Below are 12,420 nucleotides of genomic sequence, written 5' to 3'. Positions count from 1 at the left end.
GTATGCATTGTACATCACACATGGGACTGTTATTGATGCGCCCAGCAGTAACAGCCTGGTTGATCAGGCCCTGATCCATCGGGAGGCCTGGTCATGGACCGGGCCGCGGGGGCGTTGATCCCCGGAATAACCTCCAGGTAGCCCAGTCATTGACTTGTACTGTTATTGAAATTTCTTTCAAACTCCATTAAACATTAATAATATTGGGTTTGCACTGCGATTTCAGTGAAGTTCCTATTTTCTTGCACTTACCTGACTGCTACTTACCTGGAGGGTATTCCGGGGATCAACGCCCCCGCTGCCCGGTCCATGACCGGGCCTCCCGGTGGATCAGGGCGTGATTAACGAGGCTGTTACTGCTGGCCGCACATAGTCCAACGTACGAACCACAGCCCGGCTGATCCGGTGCTGACTTTAGGTATCTGTCCAGCTCCTTCTTGAAGACAACCAGGGGTCCTTTGGTAATTCCCCTCATGGCTGATGGGAGGCTGTTGAACAGTCTTGGGCCCCAGACAGCTATTGTGTCGTAGTGTACTAACTGCGCCCCTACTTTTCATTGTGGGTGTATTACGTCGCCTGCCAATTCGATGCACTTTAAGAAAAGAAATTTTTTTAAAATTATTAACCCAAGTTAATCCAAGAAAGCCAAGCTGTGTGGCTTTATTCTTTTGTGCTCTTTAGTCCTCCCTTTTTTAGAATGTGACTCGCATTCAATTCACCAACTCTTAAGAATGTACTTAAGTGAACGTGGTCAGCAGGTGTAAGGAGAAGTGCCCATATATGAACCACACCGCTATTGTATTTGGCGATTGTGTTCATCAGTACATTAAACATATAGCTGTCACCATCATTTTGGAGTATATTCCATGAAACAAGACTTAGTCTTCTCTACTAGATATTATTTAATACACTAATTGCAAGTCTTTAACTCCAATTCCTTCTAATTCATGAAATATGGCTATACTTTGGGCTTTGTCGAAGAACTCTTTTTAAGTCAACAAAAGTTGTGTTTGTGTTTTCTAATGGTAGTGATGGTGAGGTGTGTGTTAATATTACTGGCTGTAGTTTTTTTTTTTTTTTGGTAGTGCTTGTGGCGAGACTTGGACTAACATTGATGTGGTTTTAATTGTCATAGTGAGGATGCATAGTGTTGGCTATTGTGATTATGATTTTAAGTAATGATAAAGAGTTGTGGGGGGTATTAGTTGTAGTTTTAGTGGTTGTACTGTGGGAAGGAGTGTGCGTGATACCTTATAGCTGTAGGATACTTTCGTGGGACAGCGGTCCTAGACAAGGCCTGCCAGTGGCTCAAGGCCTAATAACTAGACTGTTACTGATTGCAATATACAAATTTGGGACCAATCCCTTTAGGATTTTCCATGTGTAAATTATGACGTACCTTTTTTCCCTACATTCCACGGAATCCTGTTCAATGGACTTTAAGCGTTCCATGTAGTTCAGTTGTTTGATTGAATAAGCTCACAAGCAGTGAAGTTCAGTATGTTTTCTAGCTCAGCAGTCGTGCTGGCCTTGAAGGTGGCCGTTTAGTGTTCCAGCCTGAAGACAACAAGTGACTTTACGAGTATAATCACTGGCTTAGCATTTCTTGTCTTGGAAGTTCTAGTTATCTAATCTATCGATTTGCTTGCGGTAGCAGTAGCAACATTGTTGTAATCTTTTAATGTGAGATTACCTGACATCATTACCACCAAGTTTCGCTCATGGAACTTTAGCCCTGTTGAATGATTTGAGTCTATCTTGTACTCCGTTCAGTACTTATATCCTCCATTATTCTATAACGGAGCAATTGAACTTGTTCTCGTTAAACATCATGTTGTATGAGTCCCGCAAGGATACTTGATTGATATCCGCCTGAAGATTCAATATCTTCGACGGACACCACTCTCAGAGATTCTGGTGCCATCAGCAAAGGATTTATGTCCTTGTCTATGCTGGATACAAGAATGAGCAACAAGCTGGGCGAGTAGTTCCCTACAGGCACAAAGCTTTCCTCTGTGACCATCTCCGGCGTCACTGTTAACTACTACTATTTGTTACGGACAGCTGGCCCAAGACTGGGCATCAGTAGAAAAACTCTCGAAACTTATCAAAGGTACGTTAAATATCCTTCTGCCTATTTTTCCACTTATTCATTTTGCACACATATTCTGCGTTATTACACCAGGTTGCACTTGTGAAAGGCTTTGACAAAATCAGTGTATACTGCGTCAGCTTTGAGCTTGTCTTCTAATGCATCCATGACGTAATGGTCTAGCAATTTGTGAAAGGCAGGAGCGACCTGCTCTAAACCTATGTTGCAGTGGATTACTATAATGACGGAGTATAGATTAAATTAAAACAAATTTGGGTAGAGGGTTGAAATTAAGTAATCATGGCGACTAATACGAGTGTTTCCTTAGCACCGACATTGGTGCTGCTCTTACAATGGAGTTTTAATGGCGATTATGCATTAATGGGTAAGAAAGGAGCGCTGTAGTTGCAATTGTTCTTGCGTATTAGTTTAGCTCTCACCCTGAGAGGAAGATCTCTGAGATGCCTCAAAGCCTCCGTCAGCTTCCTCCCACGGCTGCGTTCACTTCTGTTTGTTTACATGCGTGACGTCACGGCACCCTGTAAACGCCCTCTTCGCCTGGTCGCCAAACCTACTGTTATCTTCACCAAACACACCTATATACATTTATAGGTAAATAAATTTGATTGAGCATGATGACACATAAAAGTGAACAGAAGCAGACACTTGTCGATAAATTGAAGAAACCCACATGGGGATAGAAGCAGTACAGAAAGAGACTGTATATTTCCATCTCCCTCTGAGATCTTCACCGCGGAAGAGCATCTCAGACGGAGATGAAATGTAGTCTTTTTCTTCACCGTGTTTCTGTCGTCGTGTGGGTTTTCTCAGTTAAGCATTGCTATTTAATTGTATTCCATTTCTTTGTCTCGATCTGTGAAAATATCTTCATAAATCTCATTTCCCGTTTGTGTGGGATGGGCCGCTCTGAGAGAAATTTCCAGTGGTTTCACCCTAGCTCTACTGGAGTGAAACCGTTGATTATACCGGCCGTGGCTTCTGAACTACCATCAGCAAACAACGTCTTCCCCACCACTACCATCGCCAAACAACCTCTTCCCCCACCACTACCACAACCTCTTTCCCACCACTACCACCAAAAAAAAAAAAAATTCCAATACCACTACCATCAACAAGTCAGTATTTTACTACGTCAGTTTTTTGACGTGGTACCTAACGTCAGTTTTTTGACGTGGTACCTAACGTCATTCAGATCAATAAACTCGCTTATTTAATCACAAGTTAGGACATTAGAATAGAGTTCGCAACGTTCACATCTGCAAAGCCTGGAGGTTACCTGGAGGTTATTCCGGGGATCAACGCCCCCGCGGCCCGGTCCATGACCAGGTCTCCCGATGGATCAGGGCCTGATCAACTAGGCTGTTACTGCTGGCCGCACGCAGTCCAACGTACGAGCCACAGCCCGGCTGATCCGGCACTGACTTTAGGTATCTGTCCAGCTCTCTCTTAAAGGCAGCCAGGGGTTTATTGGCAATTACCCTAATGCTTGATGGGAGGCTGTTGAACAGTTTTGGGCCCCGGACACTTATGGTGTTTTCCTTTAGTGTACCAATGGCGCCCCTACTTTTTATTGGGGGCATTTTGCATCGCCTGCCCAGTCTTTTACTTTCGTAGGGAGTGATTTCTGTGTGCAGATTTGGGACCATTCCTTCCAAGATTTTCCAAGTGTAGATTATGATATATCTCTCCCTCCTGCGTTCCAACGAGTACAAGTCAAGTGCTTCCAAGCGTTCCCAGTAGTTAAGGTACTTGACAGAACTTATACGTGCAGTAAAGGATCTCTGTACACTCTCTAGATCTGCGATTTCACCTGCTTTGAATTGAGATGTTAATGTACAGCAGTATTCCAGCCTAGAGAGAACAAGTGATTTGAAAAGGATCATCATTGGCTTGGCATCTCTCGTTTTGAAAGTTCTCGTTATCCATCCTAGATAAGACTCGACCCCTGCAACCACATATAGGTAAGTGGATAAGTACACACACACACATGGAGCAGGAAGAGTGACCTAGTAGCGACCAGTGAAGAGGCGGGGCCAAGAGCTGTGAATCGACCCCTGCAATCACAACTAGCTGAGTACACACACACACACACACACATGAAGAGGCGGGGCCAGGAGCTGTGAATCGACCCCTGTAACCACAAATAGGTGAGCACACACACACTTCCCCTTGGCCCTCTGTTCTCCCCCTTTGTACACACAAACACATCTTTGAGTAAGGCGGGTGTGTAAATAGACTTTAAGAGGACGTACAGCTGAGGTAGGGAGGTACTGACGAGGGTGGGAGGTACTGACCACGAATTGGTCTCTCTTCGGGATGACCTCTAGCTAGACACTGCTTTGCCATTTCATAAGACTTTTCTGCGGTGCACAAAGGTCAAGCTTCTCACACGTGCTTATGCAAGATAAAGTTGTAACACCTGAATACTTACAGCAGACACACACTGTCTAGCACAATTTTTCACTGAGTGAGAACCACAACAATTGGGTACACACAGGTACCTATTTATACTGCTGAATGGACATGGGTAACACGGGTGTAAGGAAACTTGCTCATGTTTTTCCATACTAGGGAATTAATTGATCGTTTTGCCGTAAGAGTGGTGGGAGGTACACCCGCTGCTGTTGTAGCAGTTGTTTTAGTGAATAATGCTGCTGGTGCGGTAGTTGTTACTGTAGCCCACTATTATAGTGGATTCTGTCACCGTTGCCGTATCGGCTGCTGCTGCTTCCTTGTCCAGTTCACTTCCGGTTGAGTCATTGACTGTCCATTACGTACTTGAGATCCGTTACGATTTATTCTTTCTCAACTGACCGCAGGAAGCTCGCGACGTATACGTGTCAATGGTAACTTTACCACCTATGTTAGCAAACTGATTTTTGTGTGGGGTAACCCAAGGTTGATTGTACCATGCGGACCACTGTACACAGCATATCTTGGTGCGATCTCTACCTTGTAAGTAATGACCTCTTTAAATGCCCTAGATTCATGCCGCGCAGCATAGTAACCCCATGCGTCATAGGTGATAATACACGGATACGACACCCAACCTGTTTAACTCTTGTCTTTGCCATCTCAAGCACTATTGATCCTAAGAGGAAACTGAACCACTATCTCGTCCAAGTGCCAGATCAGTCAGTCTGTAGGTCTGCGGACCGGTCTGCGGAATGGTCCCGAATCTGCACACAGAAATCACTCCCTACGAAAGTAAAAGGTTGGGCAGGCGATGCAAAATACCCCCAATTAAAAGTAGGGGCGCCATTGGTACACTAAAAGAAAACACCGTAAGTGTCCGGGGCCCAAGACTGTTCAACAGCCTCCCACCAAGCATAAGAGGAATTACCAATAAACCCCTGGCTGCCTTCAAGAGAGAGAGCTGGACAAATACCTAAAGTCAGTGCCGGATCAGCCGGGCTGTGGTTCGTACGTTGGACTGCGTGCGGCCAGCAATAACAGCCTGGTTGATCAGGCCCTGATCCACCGGGAGGCCTGGCCGTGGACCGGGCCGCGGGGGGCGTTGATCCCCGGAATAACCTCCAGGTAGACTCCAGGTAGTCAGCGAGGCTGCGAGGGTAATAGAGGTTAGTCACCTTCCAAGAACAACTTGATAACCTAGAATTAATTGAATAAGTGTCAAGATGGTCAAGGTAATTTAACACTCTTAATACTTAGGGAAAATTACCACCAAACTACAAGTTGTCTTCAAGAGGATACTTGATATGTTGCTCAAGTCAGTTCCTGGTCGGCTGTGGTGCTAACGTTCGACTGCGTGCTGCTAGCACCAACAATTGCAATAAAATTCTTAAACCGGTCACCGGTATGTCAAAGGTGGACTCCCAAGAAGTGGCTGGTCACTGCTGCAACCACCTCAGTCTCTCACATGACATTGTTCTTACAGGGATAGGAATGTCAAGGTTTAATGCCCCCACTATGGGAATTCAAGCCACTCATACCCTTCACCTGTTGTGTGGGTATCCATGACAGGTAAGTATACCCTCAGGGCGAACTGTAGAGGTAGAACACTCAAAGTTGATGGTAGGTAAGTCAGGGGCAGTGCACAAGCAACTACACTATCGCCTGCACTGATACCACAAGGAACGAACAACTACTGAGGCAAGTGGCACCCCCTCCCCTCCTCCCCCTTGAGAGTGTGAGTCAACTGCTGTGAGCAGCAACCTGGGAAAAATCGTATGTAAATGTTGTGGTTCTTGGAATTATCTTCCCCACGGCCCTGTCTCAGACCAGGCAAGGCCTAGGTTGGAAAGGAAATATTACAGAATTAAGAAGCATATTGGAAAGTAATGTTTATACTGAATATAAGAAGTTGGTAATATTTATATATCTTAAGTACATGACGGAAAGAAAAGATTAGCAATCCTGCCAATGTAAAAAAAAAATAATTTTGTGCTCATATGACTAGACAGTAGTATCTACCTACATGGTTGCTATCTACCAACCTTAGTGTAACATTGTTATGCAAATTGTGTGAGAAACTTCAGCTGTGCTGGGAGTGTGCCAGCAGGCTGTCTAAAATGGTGGTGTCAGAGCTATTTACCGATAACTTTTTTTGTAGCTCCACGTAACTGCGTAAAGTTTTTCTCACCTTTTTTTTTTCTCAGAGAGAAAGTCTGCTGAGGGAGCAGAGCGTGGATGTGATGTTCGAGGTTTTCACAAGATAATCTTTGACTCACGTGAGAGAGAACAATCTTGATGACTCCATTATTGACGTTAGCAACTTTTTTGGTGTTTACATTATTGTATTGACATTCTAGGCTGGCAGTGTATCAGCATAACTGAATGTTAGCATATCTTCATATCAGTATATTATCACAAACATACTAGTACATCAGTGTCTCCGCTTTATTGTACCGACGACAGGTACTGAAGCTGAGTACATTGTACTCGCCTATTTGAGTTCCTATCTGTGAATCAGTATCATTGAGTTAAAGATGGTTAATTTGGTTTTGTGTTGTCAATTTTACCTGCAATAGTTTTCACCTTCGAGATGTCTCATTGTTTCCCCTCAGATCATTTTGAAGGTAGTCCATCAACTTGTGGCATCCCTACATTGTCACCTTAACTCAGTGGTGGGGTTGGAGGAGTTTGTGCCTGTGGGTAAGAGCTTCTCCGGGAAGGATGCTACTCTTTGCTAAGGATACTTATTTTATTGAAAACCCAGTGTTTTTTTTTCGCATAAACGATGGGGCTATTTACGCTTTCGTCTGAATTTGCTGATATTCTCCAGATGGAAAGAAAAAAAATCACTGTTGTAGCTTGATGAACTTAGTCCCTCGATTTATTTTTTTAAGAAAAGGCGATTGTAAAACAGGTTTTTATTGTGACACGTTGTACGATGTGTAGAGCTTCATTAATTAACTGACTTGATAAAGCTTTTCACACAGATGAAGCGTTGTCACAATACAACTTTCTTTGCACCTGCGTTGTTACTTCATTAGTGTGGGCAGTATGCTGGTGTATTCTGTCTTTCGTAACTGGTGCCACTTGTTCGAACTCGCTGATAGTGTTTATTTGTTGTGTTCTTATTAGTTTCACTGATGTAAATTTCTGCATTACAATTTGTATTTGATATTGATGGTTGTAATCAACTGTAGTCCAAAGGTCTAGACAGTTTTGGAGACGACAGAGACAGTAGTGAAGACATTAATGGAGACCAAAACTGAGCTACGAGAAAGTGGATTCCCCATTGCCATTCTTTGTTTTTTAGTCATAATATTTACCTTCAATTATAAACTTCCAATTTATTATGCAGAGTTTAATCAGTTCAGTGATAATATTCGTGGAGTAAAATACACGTAGAAATTTTCTACTTGTACGTCTGTGTGCCCTGTACTTCCTCCAACAGACGGGCAAATCAGCACAAATTCTTGAGGCAGAGTTTGTGTGTGTGTGTGGGGGGGGGGGTGCTGAACTGTGCTAAGTCAACATAGGAAATGCATAAATGATATAAGTGCTAAACGGAAGCTTGATAATTTTGCACTCTGGTAGAACTACTGGTCGTCTCTTCCTGCCTCGTGAACATGTAAGATGAGAAGTAAACTTTGATAACTGGTGTGTTTCTCAGCAGTTCTTATTCCTATAATATTTCCATTTCCTTAGTTCAGTTGACGTGGTAGGTCTCTCTCTCTCTCTCTCTCTCTCTCTCTCTCTCTCTCTCTCTCTCTCTCTCTCTCTCTCTCTCTCTCTCTCTCTCTCTCTCTCTCTCTCTCTCTCTCTCTCCCTCTCTCTCTCTCTCTCTCTCTCCCTCTCTCTCTCTCTCTCTCTCTCTCTCTCTCTCTCTACACAGGGTTTGACAAGGTTAAGGATCCCTAGCTTTATTGACAGCTATTTACAGGTTAAGGATTCCTAACTTTATTGGCAAGCTAAGAGCTGTTACCTACATCAGCTCATTTGAAAGCATTTTTATTGTTATGAGACATACAAGTAGGGAACAGGATGAAGTTGGAGCCATCTGTGGGCCAGCATTTTCATTTGATCAACTGACGTTATCTCGTTGACATCATTATGCTGTACAGAATGTGTTCCATACTCGAGTCATCCTGGGTATGTATGATCTCAGATGGAGTGGATGTTCTGGAGAAGGGTACAGCCAGAGTGAAGTTGCTGCTTTCTGCCCGTCTTGTGGCATAAAAGCTTGTTTCACGCTGTCCTCGAAGTGGATCCAAGTGTGGTATTTTGACAATATTGGCCTTGTACATAACAGTAAGGCACCCACATCCCTCCTATGTTGAAGGCTCTGCTGAAATGACAGATCTATCCAGGATGGGTCCAGGCGAGAGATGAGACGTCTTGCTCTGTTCTCTACTCTGTCAAGCAGTCGCAGATGAGAGGGGGGCAGGCAAACCAAGAAAGTGGAGCATACTCAAGGTGTGTAGCGCTTGTGCTCGTACAGGATCTTGCAACCCCTACTGTCAAGCAGATGCGAGATACGGCGAAGTGCTGTAAGCTTCCTGGCTGCCTTGTTTGCAAGATTTACAACATGGTTCTTCATGGTTAGTTTGGAGTCAAATTTCACCCCCCAAGGATATCAACTTCTTCTCCAGGTGCCAACATCGTCCCATTCATCCTTATTACTGCACCAGCATTACCATCATGGTGCCTAGAGACGATCATCATTTGCGTTTTCTCAGGTGCAAATGTTACTTGCCATCTATTTCCCCAAGCTGATATAGCTCTCAGCTGGTGATTGATGTAGCTTAGCGCAGCTGGCATTTCTTCTCTTGGATAAGTGAATGTCAGTGTACAGTCGTCTGCATATGCATGTGATTCTGGGATGAGATGAAGAAGGTCGTTGAAGTAGACATTCCATAACAGTGGACCCAGCACACTTCCTTGTGGAACGCTTGCCCCAATAGGATGCCTTGCTGATTCCGTTCCATTGAGGACTACACTTAGAGATCTACCATGAAGGTAATCACTGAGGAGACATAGCGTAGAGCCTGCAATTCCCAGTGCTTGAAGTTTCGCTAAGAAACTCTCTCTCTCTCTCTCTCTCTCTCTCTCTCTCTCTCTCTCTCTCTCTCTCTCTCTCTCTCTCTCTCTCTCTCTCTCTCTCGGGGATGCCTTGAGCAGGCCAGATCAAACTAGAGAGCGGGAAAGCGTTATAAAAATTAGTCGTAACTGTATTACATAAGCCGGCCGGAAACGAAAGTATTTGCCATTAGCAGCCAACGTGTTCTTCAACCTTCAAGAATATACCCAATATATCTCAAAATATATTCCCATCTTGGTTTTGAGAGGAAGATGATTGGAAGCTGCTAATTTACAAGGCTAGGTGAAAAATAACTGAAATAAGAGGATGGTGCAAGGAGAGAAGGGTAAGTGAAATGAGAGGATGGTGTAAGGAGATTAAATGAGAATATGTTGCAAGGAGAAAGGTGGGTACATTGAGATCACCTTGCAGTTGCATGCTAGTGAGGGGCGGGCAGCATGTTGCTTCTTTAGTGTACTTTCTGTGCAGTGTGTGGCTCCCGAGAGTACCCGCCCTGTTGTGCTTGTAGGAGCTGAGTCGCAGCTCTTGGTTCCTTGCCCTAACGCTTATCGACTGGCTATACCAATTTCTGGCCTGTAGAAATTTCAGTCGTGAAAACGTGCTTCGTGTAGGTAACCGCATGAGTTGATGTGGATAGCCTCTTGCCCTCTTCAGAGACATGAAGACAACCTCGTACCCTCTCCTGGTACTTGAAGACGTACTCCTGTCTTCTCTTGGTTTCTTAAGTAATTTCCTGTCCTCTCCTGGAAACAAACTCCAGCCTTTTCTTGGTGCCTTAGGCAATCTCCTGCCCTCTCTTGGTACCTGAAGACACACACTTGCCCTCTCTTGGTACCTGAAGACACACATTTGCCCTCTCTTGGTTCCTTGGGCAACATCGTGCCCTCTCTTGGAACTTGAAAAAACTCCTAACGTCTCCTGGTACCTACTGTCCCCTCTAATTCCTCATCCAATTTCTATATTATCTTTTCTGTAATAATTACACGTGTTTCTCATTACATCTGAAATTGCAGTTATTACAAGCCTATGTGATGAAAGTGTTTTTCTCTGTTTTGGCTCGTTAATTACGGAGAAAACAGCCTTTCACACACACACACACACACACACACACACACACACACACACACACACACACACACACACACACAGGTGGACAGAGACAGGATGTTCCAGAGATGGGACACAGAAACAAGAGGTCGCAATTGGAAGCTGAAGACTCAGACGAGTCACAGGGACGTTAGGAAGTATTTCTTCAGTCATAGAGTCGTCAGGAAGTGGAATGGCCTAGCAAGTGAAGTAGTGGAGGCAGGAACCATACATAGTTTTAAGAAGAGGTATGACAAAGCTCAGGAAGCAGAGAGGGAGAGGACCTAATAGCGATCAGTGAAGAGGAGGGGCCAGGAGCTGAGTCTCGACCCCTGCAACCACAATTAGGTGAGTACACACACACACACACACACACACACACACACACACACACACACACACACACACATACACACATAAACGCACATAAACACATATATACCTGGAGATTATTCCGGGGATCAGCGCCCCCGCGGCCCGGTCCACGACCAGGCCTCCCGGTGGATCAGGGCCTGATCAACCAGGCTGTTACTGCTGGCCGCATGTAGTCCAACGTACGAACCACAGCCCGGCTGATCCGGCACTGACTTTAGGTATCTGTCCAGCTCCCTCTTAAAGGCAGCCAGGGGCCTATTGGTAATTCCCCTTATGCTTGGTGGGAGACTGTTGAACAGTCTTGAGCCCCGGACACTTATGGTGTTTTCTCTTACCTGGAGGTTACCTGGAGGTTATTCCGGGGATCAACGCCCCCGCGGCCCGGTCCATGACCAGGCCTCCCGATGGATCAGGGCCTGATCAACTAGGCTGTTACTGCTGGCCGCACGCAGTCCAACGTACGAGCCACAGCCCGGCTGATCCGGCACTGACTTTAGGTATCTGTCCAGCTCTCTCTTGAAGGCAGCCAGGGGTTTATTGGCAATTCCCCTAATGCTTGATGGGAGGCTGTTGAACAGTTTTGGGCCCCGGACACTTATGGTGTTTTCTCTTAGTGTACCAATGGCGCCCCTACTTTTAATTGGGGGCATTTTGCATCGCCTGCCCAGTCTTTTACTTTCGTAGGGAGTGATTTCTGTGTACAGATTCGGGACCATTCCTTCTAGGATTTTCCAAGTGTAGATTATGATATATCTCTCCCTCCTGCGTTCCAACGAGTACAAGTCAAGTGCTTCCAAGCGTTCCCAGTAGTTAAGGTGCTTGACATAACTTATACGTGCAGTACGCTCTCTAGATCTGCAATTTCACCTGCTTTGAACGGAGATGTTAATGTACAGCAGTATTCCAGCCTAGAGAGAACAAGTGATTTGAAAAGGATCGTCATAATATTGCAATATTAACTTCCTCCCAGATGACAGTGTGGCCTGAGACCGGCATTTCAGGCATCTCACGTGGTAATGTATTTATTGCCTCAGTCAGGATGGATGCTCTTGTGTTTGTCATGTTTCTTTTGTAACCTTGCCGACGACTGTTTTACGATACACGTATTGTTGTTTCACGATGCACTGTGTTATTGTTTTACGATGTGCTAATTGTTTCATGATACACGAATTGTCGTCTCATGGACAACAAGTGTTGTAATGGCGTGTGTAATTTGCTGGCGATGAAAAACAAATCATCAAGAAACGAGAATGATGAAATAAAACTTTACACTAATAAATATATTTAATAATGTGTAATGGATAATGCTAAAAAATAAGAAAATAATAATATAAAA

The 12,420-nt window shown here is 44.5% G+C and overlaps 2 protein-coding genes across 4 annotated transcripts in view; one reads left to right on the top strand and one right to left on the bottom strand.

The window, feature by feature from the left end:
- Positions 1-6,215, bottom strand: part of LOC128689741 (glutamate receptor-like) — a 111,929-nt gene extending 105,714 nt beyond the window's left edge. Inside the window, exon 1 of the mRNA XM_053778158.2 lies at positions 6,074-6,215. The gene's annotated coding sequence lies outside the window, so the exon portion shown is untranslated. The remainder of the gene's footprint in view (positions 1-6,073) is intronic.
- LOC128689742 (uncharacterized) overlaps positions 1-12,420 on the top strand; it is a 166,398-nt gene that overhangs the window by 33,544 nt on the left and 120,434 nt on the right. The window lies entirely within an intron of this gene.

Source organism: Cherax quadricarinatus, chromosome 22, assembly GCF_038502225.1.
Source record: "Cherax quadricarinatus isolate ZL_2023a chromosome 22, ASM3850222v1, whole genome shotgun sequence".
In the NCBI taxonomy this organism is placed as follows: domain Eukaryota; kingdom Metazoa; phylum Arthropoda; class Malacostraca; order Decapoda; family Parastacidae; genus Cherax; species Cherax quadricarinatus.
This window is presented reverse-complemented; position numbering and strand designations above follow the sequence as displayed.